A 15,081-nucleotide genomic window follows, 5' to 3' on the forward strand; every position below is an offset into this window, starting at 1 on the left:
ATTTCTAATGACTTATTTGTGTATCGAAACGTTTATTTAAATTTTCCGCCACCTTATTCTCAATCATACTCTATTGCGCTGTTGTCGTTACTACTTCGCGTTTATTATTTGGCGAACGAAAGTCAGAACTTTTTATGTTTGATAATTTATTTCTCTGTGAAATGTGCGGCCACCTACTTTTTTTCTTTCTCTCAATTATTAATTAATGATTCAGGTAAACGCCCATATTTTTTTCGTCTTATCATTTGCATTTTTCAACCCATAATTCGATTGTAAGGGTATGCTTCGTAGCATTTCCTATAAGATATATTAAATATTCAAATTTTTTGGTACTGATATCTTAACTACATTTTTTCAATCTCTTCGGGAAATAGGAGAAACCATCCAAAAGAACAGAAATTGGTCCGCTATGTATGTACATCATTTGCATTAAAATGGTGTAAGCAATATCAAATTATTATTCACTTCTGCTTAGATGGCCGTGATACGAAACTGTGGGAATTATATAAAATGAAAGGTAGGCTATTGAAACCGCATTCGCAAATTTCTAGTGCGTTATTTAATGCCAGCAACTGAATGATGAATATAAATGCAAAAAAATGTAACGATGCTTTATTAAAATTTCACAAAATAACTGGTGTTTAATGTCATATAAAATAGATTTAATTGGAATAGGTAGATGCTTTTATTTTTTTAGCTAATAGACATAAACATACACAAGTTTGACATTCTTAACAAATTTATTATATTTTCTATGACAGAGGTAGGATTTTTACAATAATTTCAATATTTTTATTATTCAGAAATAGTATGATGTTTAGTGTTTTTGTTTCACTAGCAAAGCAGGCTTTGGTGTCGATCATAGATTTAAGAAATTAAAGATAATGGTGTAAAATATGTTTAATTAGACAATAAACATACCAACACAAAATTTTTTAAAGTTTTTTATGTTCATTTCGTATACATTTCTTTATGTAGAATTCCATAGCCATAATTTTTATTTTGAAAATTGAGCTCTTCCAATTTTTTGTACTATATTTTCGGCAAAGAGGAGAATAGCCCACACGGTTAGACTGATAATATGCTGTATTACTAAATTCAAAGTAGTTTACTAAAGTAGTACTTTACCACATTATAATGTCACTTTACTATATTATAGAACTGTCACTGTTAATATACAATAGTTTGACAGAAAACTGTGTATTTAAAAAGTTAACAACGCGAAATTTATTCGATTCTACTTGTTCTTTAGGCTATTGATTATGTCAAAAAAAAGAGGGTACAAAGGAACTACAACGTAACAGAAATATTATTGTTTGATATGTTCAATTGATCCTAAAAAATGATAAAACCGCGGAGTGCTTTTTTCGTTTTTGAGAACGAAGTACATAAAAGGGTGGTATTTTCAGTTTTTTGAGTTTTACTCGAAAACTATGCATTTATTCACTATAGTTGTCAACAGACGTTGTAGCAAATTAAATTTCCAATGGAAATGAGACATTTTGAAGTCAAAACAAATTTATTTTTAACAAAAATATGCCGAAAAAATGAGTAAAAATAAACAAAAAAATGTTTTTTTTATCTTTTTGGTTTTTGGTCCACAACTTTTTTCTGAGAGGAGTTAGGTATAGGCATTACTTCACAGAAAAAAAGTTAATGTTTTGTCATTTAAAATGAACGTTTATAAAATACCTATGACTAATAGAAACCGAGATACATTGGATCAAAGTTGGCTACTTTTTGGATTTTTGGCCAATTTTTGCCCTTTTTTGACGATTTTCGTCTTATAACTTTTTTCTGAGTTAATTTAGGGATATGTAATGCCATATTCAAAGGAAAGCTGGTTTCAAGACCTTTAAAATGGTGCCCGGTAGAAGTTTGTACAATTAAAATCAACCGAGATATGTCAATTTAACCAACGATACTTTTTTCTTTTTATAAAATTTTTATTACTTTCGGTATTATTTTGTCTAATAAATTTATTTTTGTGAATGTGAAAGTTAAAATAAGTTTCTAGGTGATTGAATATTATTATTTATTTATTTAAACAACAATTAATCATATTTATCTTGTAAAATTTCGAATTCTTTTAATTATTTTTGTACTTTTAATTAAAAAATTACAATTACAAAAAAATTTTTCAATTTTGTAAATAAGAATTTTTCAAAATTAAAAAATTACCTCGATGTATTTTTACTTGAAAATGCTAGTGTTGAGGATATCACTGCTGCATCTGAATGCATTGTAACTATAATGTATAGTTAAAAAATTGACAGCCTAAAAACTTGTCGATATAAATTATTTCAAAAGTATTCAACAAGTGCAAAATTTACCTTATCTCGATTGCCTTCAACAACTGATGCTCTCAAACATCATGGGTTCAGAGTATATTTTCAGATGCAACAGTGGAATGGTTGTACTTTAAATCCCCTTGATTGGGGTTGGAAAAATTCCATAAATGGGCTAGTTCCCATTTTTAATAATAAATCTCCTGCACCTGAAAATTTACTTGAAAAAATAGCCTGTAAATGTATTAAAGAATGTATGGGAATAAATTGTGAGAATGCTTATGAGCCTGATTTTTTTGAAGAGGACATTGATGAAAATGATGATGTCGAAATTAATAATAATATTGAAAATATGCTAAATGAAACTGAAAATTTATAAGATGTATATGATTAACTGTTGTTTAAATAAATAAATAATAATATCCAATCACCTAGAAACTTATTTTAACTTTCACATTCTCAAAAATAAATTTATTAGACAAAATAATACCGAAAGTAATAAAAATTTTATAAAAATAAGAGATAAATTGACATATCTCGCTTGATTTTAATTGTACAAACTTCTACCAGGCACCATTTTATAGGTCTTGAAACCAGCTTTCATATGACTTATAAGACTTTTGATCAGTGATAAAAAGGGACAAGTTATCAATTTTTCAGGAAATTTCACCGAAAGACTAATTTCCATAAATTGAGTGCGGAGCCCTTTCTAACTTTGTAATGCTCTTATATCTATCACCATCTATTTGCTTATAATTACCTACAACACAAAATGCGAAAAAATAGTACATATAAAGAAATCTCGCAAGAAAAGCAGTTTTCCTAAACTCATAGTCACTCGCTCGTACTCAAAAACTATATTCGTTTACTAAAACTTTGTTTTTCTAAACTTGTTGTTTAATATACTATTTATTATCTGAAATAGTGACTTTATACTAACCTTCCGGTTAAATTGAAATTCTGTAAAGTTGGGAATGGACAAACCCCGCCCTTCATTATATTTTCATGCAATTCGCGAACGTGGAATTTCTAATCCGGCCCTGACTACGTCCCCGATGTTAAGGTTGTCGCTGCGCGCGTGCGTCTCCCGGACCATCAAATCATTTTCCCCAGAAAAAGAACTTTTTTCAGCGGAGCGCCTCAACGAGAAATTGACAAGCGATTCGCATAACGACGCCGCCCGCGATATAGGGTGGCCTCTCGTCCGATTTGCATACGAAAACGCACTTTGCTAATTCCTAATAGAATTCCATCTGCTAATCGAACATCCAACAGGCTCCGATAGCGATTGGCGAGAGCAGCGCCGATCGGACCCGAGCTCGCCCGAGGACGGCCTTTTTTTCACATTTCAACCTGGGGAGAGGGGATTCCGAATAATGACACTGTTTTGCCTCAGTTTGTTGTAGTCTGACGTGAGGGTTGGACGCGGTTTGTCTGCGCTGTTGAGGGTGACATCAGCACTGAATTTGGTCGTTGTTGAATTACTTTTGGATCAGTCGGTGACACAAACGGCCCCGGCATGTCCGTAAACGTGTATTCTTGTGTTGTAGAGTAGGTGGAGTGAGGAAAGTGATTTTTCCATTGGGATTATCCTTGATTCGGATTACACTGGTGTATAATAGATAATATGGCCCTAGCGAGGTAAGAAACATGTGAGATATTTTTTTAAAAATCCCTGTCTTGTTTAAGGAGAACAATAGAATGTTGCTGCTCTCTCGCTTTGTGTGCATAATTATGTAGAGCACGGCTGTGCGCTAGAGATTTTTCAATGACCCCAAATTCCATAGACGTGAACTTTCTAAACATCGGGTACCTTTACTGAACTGAAAAAACGGAATCGTCCGACGCAATCTAGTGAGCCGTGCGACCCCGAAAACTCATTTACTTTCGGATGTAAATAAAACGGACGAGACGCGGTGTGTATCTTCCAATTTTTTTGTAGGGTTACTAACTGGAGCGGCCAAGCGAATTTCTTCGTCCGACCTCGAACTAGGATGGGTTCTGCCTGTTTTTTTTCTCTCCTCGCTCGAACCGGCGGGCGGGCGTACGAACGCCGCTCGCACACAGTACATTGTCTTCCGTTGGGGCCGATGGACTCCCGGTGTGTCCAAGGCCTCGCGCTCTCGCTCGGTCATCGCCCGGAAGTGGACTCTATGCATTTCATACGCTCTGCGCTCTGGATGCACCGACGGCGTGACGCGGATTGAGACGGAGACGCAGCCGTCGTTCGCCGTAAATGTCACGGCACACGTGGTTGTAAATTTAAAATGATAACGACATGCGTGAGGCGCGCGCGTGTCTTTCTTCGCCTGCCCGGCCGTTGTTTTTGTTGCGCTGCAGTCACGGGCGGCGAGAGCGACGCGCCGCGACGTCCTCACGGGATGCACGTGTCGCAGCAGCCGGGGAAGTAGTCCGGCGTGTAGGGAGGAACGATTTCGAGAACTTGGACTAGCTTGTTTGTGCTTGAATTAAAAGAAATTGCTCGATCAGTACCTATTTGAAAGCCGAGAACAGTAATTGTCTAAAAGAGGCTTAGGAAAATATTGAAAACATTAAAATATTACCAGAACAAAAGAACTATGTTGTCTTTTTAAGTTTTTTTAGTACAATTTGCACGGTTGTACATAAAAAATGACATATTTGTGATACGTACCTGTTAGTTTTTTTACTATGATGTAATGCACCAATAATTGCCGTTAAACAAGCAAAAACAAACAGTAATAGCTGTTTTATGTGCTAATAATCCACTAATTTATACTTTACTTTATTTTTTTTTTATTTTCCAAAGAACTTTACGGGCTTTCGCAGCTGTGGAACATTTATTTCCTGAAAGTTACTTATTTCTGGCATAATAAGAATATTTTTTCGTATGAACATGGGTCGAGAAATGCTTTCTTAGGGAGCTAGCCCTCCTAAATGTGGCCTCGACAAATTAATTTGTTTTAAATATTTCCGAAATGGGTTGAAGGAAAATGATCAATTTTGACATCGTGAGCGCTTATTAAAAGTCGAAATAGTCGAAAAAATTTTTCAAAAACTTTAGTCAGAGGCGTCTTAATTGAGGGGGTCGTCGGCAAAAATTTGCCCCAGCTCGGGTACAATTTACTGTTAAAAATGTTACCATTTTCAAATTTAAACAGTAAAAGAAAGATCTGAGTTTTCTATTAAAAATGGTAATGTTGTTTTATATCGAAAAAGTAATCCGTTTTCGAGAAAAATCAGTTAAAATATGTTGTAACACTTTCCAAAGTGTGCTTATCGAAGCTCTAAAATCCGTTTTTCTTGGAAATAAAGCATTTTATCGAAAGAAATAAAGAGTACCTTTTTTGTAGATGAAATGAAGGTCTATCATATGTTTGCTGAATTTGAAAATTTCGACAAGCAAAAAAATTGGGGCAAATATTAGCCGACGACCCCCCCCCCAGTTGAGACGCCCTTGATCAAAATTTTTGAAAAATTTTATGATCTATTTCAACTTTTAATGAGCGTTCTTGGAGTCAAAATTCATGATTTTACTTCGACCCATTTCGGAAATAAGTATAAAAAAATTTTTTTTTTGAGTCCCCATTTAGGGGGGCGTAGCTGCCTTAAGAAACATTTCTCAACCAATGTTTATATGAAAAAATATTCTTATTTTTGGTAATAGAATCAAGAAGTAAATTATTCGACACTAATCATGAGACACCCTGTATATATTTTTAAATGATGGGATTTTGTTTTGTGGTAAATTATTCGACACTAATCATGAGACACCCTGTATATATTTTTAAATGATGGGATTTTGTTTTTATATATTGACGCACAAAATTTTTTTTCGTCACTGTAGCTGAGTGGTGACATCGATATTTCTTTTAAATGGGATGACAACAATTACAAACAAACCGATATGTGACGGATAGCAGTATGCAAAATAGTTTTTCTATTTAATATGATTTAGAAAGCGAGAACCGTAAACTAAAATCTCATTTTTTATCAAAAATTTCATTATGTAGACATCATATGATTGGAAAGAGAATAAAAAAAATCAAAACGTGCAAAAAAATGTATACAATCCCATTTAAAAAAAATCGATGACGTCACCACTCATCTACAGTGTGGCGAAAAAATATGTTGGGCGTCAGTATAAAGAAAAGTACATCCCATTTAAAAATATATGCAGGGTTTCCAAAATAGGTAACGTGTGACATTTTTAGTTACGCAAAACTATATTCGTAAAAAACTTGACTGATTCTCTTCGCGCAAGGGGTTTCTTTTATAAATTTTTTTCACTGGAGCCAAAATACCCAAAAAATGAATTAAAAAAAAAATTGTCCGAAATCGCGTCGTTTTCGATGTACAGGATTTCCAAAATTAATAAAAAGATACGATTAACTCCCAGTAGCCAAAAACAATTGAAGAAAACCTTGTATATAACATTTTATTCATAGACAACGTGATTTCTTGAATTTTCGTCAATTGGGTTTACTTTGTGATGATTTAATATTCCATTGAGATGCATTACTGAATATTCAATATTAAGTCCGAAACTGTAAAAGCTTGAGCAACTGACTTGATTCATTTTTTATTACTTACATATTAATTATACCTGTTCTATTTGATTTTCGATAGTTATTTTAAAATATCATGAAATATCTTGAAAATTACTAGTTCGGCGGCTGCAAAATGCAAAATAATAGAACAAAAACCGATTATTTTTAGAAAAAAAATACGAGATTTACGAAAAAACAATGATAAATGCTAGAAAATGTTTCGTTATCACCTTTAATATCACGAGGTGTGAAATTAAAGAGTAGAATATAAGTAAAGGAAATACCTAGAATACCCTTATAATATTAATGTGAAATAGAGGCCGTAGGTAAATTAGTCTGGTCTAATCGTTTACAAGATTAAAACAACAGTAAAAATTAACGCGGTCTAACCTAATTTTTATTAGAAAATTTGTAGTATAGAACTCATAGAAAAGTAAAAATAATGGCACTTTGGTATATCAGTTTGTTTGCGAAACTCCATCGTTTTTATTTTATTTGAAACCTATAACTTTAAATATCTTTGAAACAAATGAAAATATCGAGAAGAAATTTTGTGTGTACAACACGTGATTGAAATTTCTTTCAACATAAAAAGATTTAAGTTTCAACTGAAACCAGTGGCGCAGATATGAGCTATGCCAGATATACTATATTCCTAAAAAATTATGACGTGCTACTCGAAAATAAATATTTTTGTTTTTCACTTTTTGAAATGCAAATTTTGTTTTGAACGAAAGCAACTTTATTTGGCAAGGTGTCATTATTTCTGCGTTTCTACAGGGTGTCCGGAAATTTCCTGGATACATACAATTCGAGAAGCCCTGTATAACGGAGGCTAGGTTACGTTGTGTTGAGTTTTTTCTAGATATAATGTTTAGAAAAACGTAAACCTAACCCGACGTAACCTTAACATCTATTAAGAAATGTATCGAATACATAAATAATAAGAAACTTTGCCGTTTGTCGCTATGAAGGCGGCCTCTGTGAAAAATGCGCCGTACGAAAATCATCGGACCGAACGGCAAACGTGTAATTATCTTCTTATTCAGGGTATGCAGGGAGTTGCGGTCGTTCACAATAGAAGACAATAGCCTCTAACAACTAGCCGCGGCTAGACGCAGGATCGCACAATGGGCCGTTGAAAAAACGCTCCGACGCGTGACTCTCGAATTTAGTAGGTTGTAAAAATCGCGGTGAAGATCGTAACGCGGGATAAATCTGCGAGAAAATACGTCGCGGTTGAATTAAACTGGGGAAAACGTATCTGGGGTGCCGTAATCATAACGTAGTAGGAAATATTTCAATTTGAACGGCTTCTCCAGTTATTCGATGTTTGTTTGTTCGAACATTTTATGTTACGGGTGAATTAAATGAGACAAATACGGAGTATAGTACGATTTGCAGTATATTTTATTAACAAATATATCATTTAGTAAGCGTTAGTAAAAGTATTGTTAATTTAAGTATTTGGATTTATTAGTTTTGCCATTCGTGCAGAAATCAAGTTGAACAAATACGTTGCAATGAAAACTAGTTAATAAGCTTAAATAAACGTTTTGTTACTATTTACAGTATTATCTAATTAACACTCAACGAGGAAATACGTCTCGATTGAAAGAAACGGGGAAACATGTTTAGTGCACCGTAATAAAAGCGTAGTAAGGAATATTTGAATTTGATTGGCTTCTCCAGCTGTTCGGAGCGTGCGATGTGTACTATTTGAAGTGTATTTTATAGGCAAATATATTATTTAATAGGCACTAATAAAAATATTGTAAATTTAAGCATTAGGATTTAGTAGTTTTGCCGAAGTTTTGCAATTCGTGCAGAAATGAAATTGAAATACGTTGCAATGAAAAGTAGGTAGTTAATAAGCTTAAATAAACGTTTTGTTACTATATACGGTATTTTCTAATTGGCATTTCTGTCAGGAAAGCCGTTCCAGCTGTTTGAATTATAAAATTATACGTTGTGGTTAGACTAAGTGAGACAAATGGATAAATATATCACTTAATAAACGCCAATAAAAGAGTATTGTAAGTCTAAGTATTGGGATTTAGTATTTTTGCCATTTATACAGAAATGAAGGTAAACATATGTTAAAATGAAAAGTGGTAAATAAACTTAAATAAACGTTTATTTTTTCTATCTGCAATATTTATTTAGTATACTCGGTTGAGTTAAACTAGGAAAACTTTTCATCTAGTATGCCGAAATAAAAATTTAGAAAGAAATACTTGATTTTGAACTGCTTTTCCAGCTGTATGAAGTGTGTCTTCACTGTTTACATTACGATTGAGATAAATCTGGCAAATATAGAATATAGTAGGATTTAAAATGTATGATAACGACTAATATATCATTTAATAAGCGATAATAAAAGTACTGGGATTTAGTAGTTTTCTCATTCGTGAAGAAATGGGCTGAAAATCTGATAGTAAAACTTTTCTTTTATTATATACAATATTTTCTAATTAAGTTTGTTATTCTGTGAAAGGTAATATAGTTAATAAGTTTCAATAAGTATTTTTTAGTGCATATAATATTTTCAAATTTATATACTTCGCATTCTCTTCAATAAATGTAAAGATTAGTAATTATTTTGAAAACTAAAATGAAACATCAATATTGATATCGGTATATTTATGGTAAAAAAAATAATAATTTTATTGCTGTTATTTTATTTATTACAATTTTTGAGTCTATAAAATTCTGTTTAGAAGCTATTTATTTACCTTAACTCTAAATAAATGCAAGCGAATTATAAAAAAGACCAAAAATATTTACAAAAATTACGTAAATTTACAAAATGTACATTTTTTATAAAAAAAAGACGTTTTTCAGTAGTTTTTCTCGAATAACAGAAAATAGACATTGTATGAAGCACCACGAAGAAAATGAAGCTTATAGAAAAAGGCAAATATTAAGTTTTTTTTTTCATTTATGTAGGTGCAATAGGTGCTGAGATACGGCTGGTTGAAGATAATTTTATGTCCGCCAGAAACTAAATTGGAAGCATTTAACGTAAAATTACTAAAAAATAAATATATTTTTCAAGAAAAATGCACAGGACATTTTTTAAAGTAAAGTAAATATCTTTAAAATGAATTTGACTTTAAGTTATTAGCATAAAAATTAACAGTTATGATCAAATTAAAACTTAATTCGCTTTTTCGAAAAAAAAAACTACAAAAACTGATGAATTTTTCACGACATTTAAAATTAAAGGTAATCCTTCTACAATTTACATTTTTTATGTAAGTTTATGCGGTTTAGAATGCATATTTTTGAAAATATTACGTTTTGATTGAAAAAAAAATGTATTCCAAAAAGTAGCATATTTTTGAAAATAACTAAAAATAAAAAAGATACGAAAAATGTTCAAGAATAGGTACAAAAGTATTTTTTTTTTTTCACAAAATATTTTGTTTTTTTATTTGTGTCGTATAGAAATTAACAGAGATGTCGCTGCTAGAAGTTTGCAGTTGAAGGCGAGAGTCATGGTTTTTTCAAACCCTTTAACCTCAAAAATCTCAAAAATAACGCGTTAAAAAGTATTAAAATTTACAGTACTTTTAGCTGTCGAAATTTTCCGTAAAATCGTTTTTGGACCGTCTTAATTTTAAATACTTCTTTCTTGAAGTTGTGTTCGATATTTTGTAAATTTGATAAAATAGTTTTGTACGAATTAAATTTAGTATAAAATTAATAACAATAAATATAATTAGTATTAAGGAACTTAAACATTAATGATTGAGCGTATCGCAAGAAATAAACACTGCCAAACACCATACTTGAGGTTTTTACAAATAACCAGATACATAATTTTTCTCAACCCGTCGGTACGATTTCTTGACAATCGATTAATTCTTGTTAGTTCTACTTATCTGGAGAGAAAGACGTTGACGGATTGGAAGCCCTCCTCGTAGCCGTCCTCTAACGAGCAGTTTACTGCTTCCTTCTGGTCAGAGGGAGAAATTGTTTTTTTTTATGTGTGGTGTGAGCTTTCGAAGTGTTCCGAAACTTTCTCTCCGCGGCCGTTCAATTTCTAAAAATAACGAATTGAATTAGGCTCACGTAATAGACCGTACGTGAGCAATGGGAATAATTAGCGCTCGAGGTGAGGGGGAGCCGAAATTTGTCGCGAGAGAGTGACTGAATTCGATGGGTTTCATGAATAAAGCGTCTCGTTTTTTTAAGCTTCTCTGAATATTGAACACCTTGTACAGTTGCGTCTCATTATATTTGCATTAATTTTACTAATCTATACAGGGTGATTCAGTTATAACGTCAATTTTTAACCGTGTATTCGGAGGACCTAATAAAGACAGAAAATCAAAAAAAAAAATTACACGACTTAAAAAAATAAGCAAATTACCTACCCCTCAATTCCCGTTAGTTCGGCGCCCTACTTTGAATCGCATTTGCTGACTGGGACGACGCCGGCGCACCACAGAGCGTTGGAACGTTGAAGAGAAACGGCTGATTTCCGCATTCGTCTCAAATTTTGCAATTTGTTTCAAAATTAAAGGGCAACGGTTCCCCATTTTATTAAAAAAGTGCCATGACGTTTTTTTTTAGCCGTACTGTCATTTTAAATAGGTACTCTTTGAAAAGCAATATGTCACTAGGTATACGTACTACAAACTGAATTGAGTATAATATTAAAAACTCATATTCAATTATAAATCATAGTGAAAACGTTAACAAATATTAAAAACTAGGTTAATGACCGAATACTACTGTAGGTCAAGATTCACTCTCGATAAACCTTGTGGGTCAGCGACCAGGAGCGGACCAAAAAGGTATTTAAATAATAATTTTAAAATAGTTATTTTTATCGTAAATATGTATTTTAATTTGTTTTAATTGCGTGGTGACCTCGTGTAAAGTGAAACTTCGCAATTTCTTAAAGTGAATTCTCACTGTAAATTCCTGTAACAGATAGAACTTCGATTAAAAGAAATGAATTATAAATTGTTTGTCATAAAATTAGAAATATACTTATGTATTTTATACATAAAACTTCTTTATTTTCGATAACTACTGTCGAAATAAGTATGACATTGGAAAGCAGATAAAATATGTGTGTCTTTCCAATCCAGTCAACCACGATTTCCATTTGAAAAAATGTAAGATTCTTCATAATTTTGTTATCACAAAATTTACTAAAAAATTATCAATCGTTTTTACGACGAAAAGTTCATATAAGGCAGTTTTTATTTTAAAGTCTATCGCATTTAGCGATATAGAGAGGTGGTCGAAAATGTCAAGAAAGTGAATACCACTAAAATCTCGAAAGATGTTAAATATCTGATTTGACTAGGCCCGTGAGATTTGCGAAATACGTTTTTTTTTGACGAATCGAAAATCGATTCATATCGATTAATCGAATTGTATAATTTTGTTTGGATTTTTCAATCGATCCGTTGAAAAAATCGAATCGAAATATCGAATGACTGATCAATCCGAATCGAACTAATTGTCGAGTTGAATAGACATTTATTTAGACGTAGAAACAAAAATTGTATATCGATTTGTATTTTTGAATCGAATGGAATAGAAGGAAACGGGGGAATATTTAATTGCAATAACAATAAAACATAAATGTGCTTGTTACCAAACATATCGGCAAATAATAAAAAAAAAGATGTTGATATCGACGATATTTCGATTCGATATTCCGATTCGATTTTTTCTGCGAATCGATAAATCGCTTCAAAAATAAAATCCATTCGAGTCGATAAATCGATTTTCTGACCAGGCCTAGATTCAACAGTTGAATTTGTCTGGGGAAGGCGTGTCATTTTCTTAAATTTTAGTAATTTCTGAGATCTCGTGAAATCCCATCGAATTTGAGTCACCGTGTACACAAGAGTGTATTGGCATAGAATTTTTTCTGAAATGAAAGAACTGTTAATACTCAAACAAATGTAATTAAGACGTGAATTATTTGCATCGAGCCATATTAATCATGTCCATCTTCGGCAAAACATACGCCTAACGTATATCTAAACATAACTTTAATGCCCCCCATAGTTGGACGATGATGATGGTGGTCTAAAGCTGCACCGAGCTTAGACACCTGCGCCAACTGCTCAGTTTTTTTTTTTCATAAAAGATAGGCTAGGTGGTATTAACAATATTGACGTATCCGTAAATAGCCTGTCAGTCAACTTTATCGTTGTATAATAAGCAAGGTGTTCGGCAAAATCCGTTAAATGAAACTTATCTTTGTCTGCAAGCGTTACAGACAATATTCATTATTGTTTAGAAAAAAAATGAGAAAGACTAAATATGTAATGGAAACATCGGCAAATATACGAGAAAAAGTTTTTGTTTTTATAAAATTAATCTTCAGGAAAAGAATTATTGGTAGTTTCAAATTTACTCATAAATATAAGCTTTAACTCTGTGAATGTGAGATTAATGTAGTGGCAGTAAATAATTTAAAAATTGACCCAATACCAGTATTGATCCTGTATTCTTTTATCTATCTAACCCCAATAGGGCGACACCGTAACGCTATTAGGCGGTTGGAAAAATAATAAATGATAACATAATGCTCTGGAAGGGGAGATAATGTGTTTCCAACCATTTGTACCGCGAACCAATAAATAATTCATTAGTCCACATTGATTTAATAAAATTTTTAATGGAAAGGTACCGCTCAGCAGCTGTGCAAAGGGACAATGCCGTTGGATTTTTTTGAGTTGTGTTTCGAGATTCGAAGTGTAGAAATGCAAAGGCTATAGTTATTTTTTAAGCCCGCGTTATAGAATCAATTTGAACGTTGTTTTACTCTTTTAACACCCCATATATAGGGTGCTAAATTAGTCTGTAATGTAACTCGATCAAGCACGAACGAAACAGTCTTCAGCGTTATTTAAGCCTAGTCCAGGTCTTCGCATGTACATTTGTTTGTAAACACATGAAAACCTGTATAAAAAAAATTGGGTAAAACATGTATGCAAATGCGTTATGTGCTATTTGTTTTTGGTCGAAGATGGAAAACAAATGTTTTAAATGCAAATATTTGCCCGCAAACATATTTATTCACAAAAAAACGGCCATCCAGATGTTGGAAATCTAAATTTTGTATTTGTCATTTTAAAAACATGTCGGAACTCTGCATTTATTTTAAACTCTGTTACGAAAATTTCAGGATGTTATTCCAATCTTGAAACCTGTCATCCTTCACCGTCTTTTATTCAACTTTTCTCAATTCAGAAATATGTAGTCTGCTCTCATGTCTGCCCTTTGAAATATGAAACCGCATAAATAATATTTTCCAAAATGATCAAATTATTTCTGTTCGGGGGCAAACAAAAAACATTTCATTAACGTTTGCTTTTGTTTACGGGTGAATGTTTTTGTTTTTTGCATGGGGCGTTTGTTTAAAAAAACATTTGTGTGTGCAAATTGTTTGCAAATCTTCATGTAGTCTGTAGAATACCACAACAATATAAAAATTTGTAAACCAGTCACATAACAATGACTAAGGTAATTTTATTTAATAATTCCTTTGAGTGGAGTGACTAATAGTGGATATTTTGGCATTGTTGTAGATCTGGATTGGGTTTCAATAATACATTTCATATTTAATAGAAAATTAGTCATTACGGATCTGAGAATATCAAAGGTTTCAATCACGTTATAATGGAATTTTCAAAGCTAAAAAATGCACTGTGAAAATGATATTTGAACTTCGTTTAACATAAAAGTTACCTAAATATTACAAAAATAGTTACAAGAATATGCAAATGAATTTCTTGTGAGAGAAACCATTTTTGTGAAAATGGCACGAAATGGAAGACTACAAAGATATGAAGAACCTCGTGTAATCTCGCGTGCTATAAGAGATAAATCCCAGTATAACTTAAGAAAACGGAAAGAAAATTACATTTTACATGTGCTCGTCAGATAATGTTTCATTAAAAAAAAAAAATGGAGCCATCCATGATCCAAAATTTGGAACCACTGCCCATCTCCCGATCTTCCCCCACTACTGGACCGCGTACGCGCGCTCGACCGTTTTTAAGCATGTTTGAAGGAATTTTTCACCTATTTCGCATCATTTTATGGGAAAATTAGAATATACGTTTTGTAGTATCATACTTCTACTTTTAAAATCCGGCTGAAAAATTGAAATCGGATCATCTCGAACGCATCCAAAAATTTTGCATAATAGTGCAGCAAAAAATTCAAATTGCAATTGTACCAAAACTAATGGTCCGATAGCGCCTGCTTTGTGCACACTTAAA

General features: G+C 32.4%; 1 protein-coding gene across 1 annotated transcript in view; it reads left to right on the forward strand.

Annotated features, from left to right (window-relative positions):
• Window positions 1-3,712: 3,712 nt before the first annotated feature.
• The window catches only part of LOC108911022 (protein roadkill), a 118,932-nt gene continuing 107,563 nt past the window's right edge, over window positions 3,713-15,081 (forward strand). Inside the window, exon 1 of the mRNA XM_023455120.1 lies at window positions 3,713-3,929. The gene's annotated coding sequence lies outside the window, so the exon portion shown is untranslated. The remainder of the gene's footprint in view (window positions 3,930-15,081) is intronic.

This window comes from Anoplophora glabripennis, unplaced genomic scaffold, assembly GCF_000390285.2.
Source record: "Anoplophora glabripennis isolate ALB-LARVAE unplaced genomic scaffold, Agla_2.0 scaffold552, whole genome shotgun sequence".
Lineage (NCBI taxonomy): Eukaryota > Metazoa > Arthropoda > Insecta > Coleoptera > Cerambycidae > Anoplophora > Anoplophora glabripennis.